Genomic DNA, 3644 nt, shown 5'->3' on the forward strand with positions numbered 1-3644 from the left:
CAGACAGAAACTAAAATAACCTGTTATACAATTAGTCACAAATACAGTCCTCGAGTTTTTTGCCCATACACATGAGTATTGTCTAAAACATGTCTTCTTTGCAGCAGCTAGGCCCTGCCACCACTGTGCTTGGCTGAGTTCACAAAGCTGTTGTAACCTGTAGCTTCCCCGTCACTTCTCTGGCTCTCCTCTCCTGCTAAGCTTTGTTTCCTGGCAGTAATTAAAATCTTCTGCCACTGCCATAGCTACTGCTGCTGCTGGAACTGCCATAGCCACCTTGGTTTCATGGTTTGGCAAAGTTTTGGCCTCCACCACCAGAGGGGCCAGAGCTTCTGCCTCCAAAATTTCCTCCTTTCATGGGTCCAAAATTTGAGGATTGATTGTTGTAATGGCCAAAATCATTATAGCTTCCGCCACCTCCAGAGTTGCTTCCATCATGACCAAGTCCGTCATAGCCATCCCCACGGCCACCATGTCCACCACCACCTCGACTGCCACCAGAGCCACCTCGACCACTGAAGTTCCCTCCACGACCAAAGTTGTCATTCCCACCAAAACCACCTCCACGACCACCACCAAAGTTTCCAGAACCACTTCGACCTCTTCGGCTGGATGAAGCCCTAGCCATCTCTTGCTTAGGTAGGGCTTTCCTTACTTCACAGCTGTGGCCATTCACAGTATGGTATTTTTGAATGACAGTCTTGTCTACAGAGTCATGGTCATCAAATGTTACAAGAGCAAAACCTCTCTTTTTGCCACTGCCTCGGTCAGTCATGATCTCGATCACTTCAATTTTCCCATACTGTTCAAAATAATCTCTTAGGTGATGTTCTTCAGTGTCTTCTTTAATGCCACCAACAAAAATCTTTTTCACAGTTAAGTGGGCACCAGGTCTTTGAGAATCTTCTCTTGAGACAGCCCTCTTTGGTTCCACAACTCTTCCATCCACCTTGTGTGGCCTTGCGTTCATGGCTGCATCCACCTCCTCCACAGTGGCATAGGTGACAAACCCAAAGCCTCTGGAGCGCTTGGTGTTTGGATCTCTCATTACCACACAGTCCGTAAGCGTTCCCCATTGCTCAAAATGGCTCCTCAGACTCTCATCGGTTGTTTCAAAGCTCAAACCTCCGATGAAGAGCTTCCACAGCTGTTCAGCCTCTTTGGGAGACTATGACTTAGACCTGACGGCGGTGGGAGGGGAGACTTTAACGATGCTTACTCTGCGGCATCCATGGGCAGAAAGCAAAACTTTTCTCATTTAAAACAGATTTTTTTTAAGAGAATAAACTTTTTTACCTGAGAAAGGGTCTATAACTACACTAAAAGGATCTACCTTTTCTTTACTTATTTTATTTTACAGGTTACATAAATTTTACTGTTCCCTTGAAATGATCCATCACCTAGTTCCTGATCACTTCATGTTAATGAATCTATCTTCTGCTCTTATTTTTCAGCACTTGGTCAATGAAACAGATCATCTCAGGATAATCTAATCATTTCCTTCTGCTTTTCCTGTATTTGGTAACGTCTAAAATGGTGATAAAGTTTAACCAGGAGCCTTGGTAAATATCCTTGTAAAACTCATCGTTTCCCTAATTTAAATCTTTCCTTTTCACTCTGCCAGGTACATCCTAAGTAAAAGCAGAGATGGAATCTTATTCATATTTGTATATTCTGGCCAAGAAGCCTGGTATATAGTAGTTCCTCAAAATATTTTTTGTTAGGCTGTTGAATTGAAATGATGATCCTGGTCATATTTTGAAAGGTGAGGTACATATAAACAAAAGTATCTCATACTGTTCTGCCTAATAATGTGAAGTGATTTCTCTAATGTCAGAGAGGTGACTTTGCACAATATAAAAAACTAGTATTATATTCTGCTTCCTCAGTAGCAACAAAACTAATAACATGTGCAATACCCACTGTATGCTAGACGCTAAGTGTATGACACTTACTAATTCAGTTAATCCTCATAACATCTTATGAGGAAAGTACTGACCATTTTGCTTTTTGCATTTGCACAGAGTGGCACAGACTGGAGTTGAGGAGAACAAGGTCAGAAACAGAAGAGTACCCTTGAATCCAAGGGATTAATTTCTTGGGTGCCTTTTCCTTAAATTATGAGAAAGTCAAGTTGAGTAAACACTTTTTACAATTTTCTTCCTTTCATTGCAATCGCCTTTAGTTACCCTAACACCTGAAAAAGTCAATTGTACAGGTAAGGATTTGAGTTGATATCTTGCAAAGTAAATGGACAAAAAGCAAGGGAAGGTGTAGCCTAACATGCTCACACACTTCGCCACCATGTTTTCAGGGTAGGAACAGCATTCTAGAGGGAGGCTCTCTATGTCCCAGAACTCCAATGGAGACCAGCAGAAAAGTGGCTCCAAAGAACTACTTAGACCAACTCAGCAAAAAGAAGTACTCTTCCTCATAGTGCATACTATAAATTAAAGTGATTTTTGTTAGGGTGTGGGCATAAAGGCTGGCACTTGGGTTATGTGTTGTCAAATGATAAAAACAATTAAGAGAATAGTCCTAGAGAATCAGAATGGTGGAGTATTCTGAGCTCAGCTCCCGTGGGCACACCAAAGATGCAACTACATGTAGACCAACTGTCTCTGAGGATGACCTGAAGATGAGCAGAAAAGCTCTTTCACAGCTAAAGATATCAAGAAAAAGCCACTTTGAGGTGCATAGGAGGACAGGGACAAATTCTGGTTGAGATCCACAGCCTCGGCATAGTGACCCACAAGCACCAGAGATATCACAGGAACAGAGGTTCTCCCAAATGAGTGAGGGGTTCAAGCTCCACATCAGGTAACCCTAACACCAGAAAGATAGTCCCCATAACAATGGGCTTTGAAAATTATCAGGGCTTAACTGCAGGAGAGCTAGAGGGTTATAAGAAACCAAGACTCTGCTCTTATAGGGCCTGTGCACAAACTCACTTGCTCTGAAACCCAGCACAAAGGCAGCAGTTTGAAAAACACCTGAACCATACATGAAAGTGATTTATTGACTATTTTTGAGCCCACACTGGAGGGGCAGGGATCTGCAGGAACTTTCTCTGGGAATGGAAGGACTAGCAGGTGTCATTTCTGATACCCTCCATCTACCTTGCTAACCCCACTCACCCTGCTCCCATTGTTCCCCTGTGGACCCACTCTGCCCAATCTACCCACCCAGAGGCGTGATTCCAAGGTGGGCCCCACACCACTACACTCAGCAAGTAGCCTCAGCTGGTCCCAAGGCCTCCCCCAGAGCAGTGCCTGCCCATGGAGGAGGCCAGTTCTGCCCACCAGCAGGTCTGCAGCAGCCACAAGAGAGCCTTTCACTAGCCATGCTGGAGACCAGCCCCACCCATCAGTGAACCCACAGCAGTTATAGTTAGGCATGACAGCTAGCTGGGCCAGGGACCAGCCCCACCCACCAATGCACCTGTAGCAGTTTCAGCCTAGCCACGGCAGGAGGACACAGGCAGGCCACACAGGGGACACACCTGGGCTGTCTGTTTCTGGTGATTAGAGGGGATTGTGCTTCTGGGCCCCACAGGACATCTTCTAATTAAAGCCACTCCTTCAAGACCAGGAGATACAGCTGACCTACTAATACATGGAAACAAACACAGAGAGTCACGCAAA

At 44.8% G+C, this 3644-nt stretch overlaps 1 pseudogene; it reads right to left on the minus strand.

Moving 5' to 3' along the window:
- Positions 1-283: 283 nt before the first annotated feature.
- Positions 284-1258, minus strand: LOC148164511 (heterogeneous nuclear ribonucleoprotein A1-like; annotated as a pseudogene).
- Positions 1259-3644: the final 2386 nt, after the last annotated feature.

The sequence above is a fragment of the Eumetopias jubatus genome, unplaced genomic scaffold, assembly GCF_037043125.1.
Source record: "Eumetopias jubatus isolate StellerSeaLion01/CBP00866 unplaced genomic scaffold, mEumJub1_p1.0 scaffold_4, whole genome shotgun sequence".
NCBI classification, from domain to species: domain Eukaryota; kingdom Metazoa; phylum Chordata; class Mammalia; order Carnivora; family Otariidae; genus Eumetopias; species Eumetopias jubatus.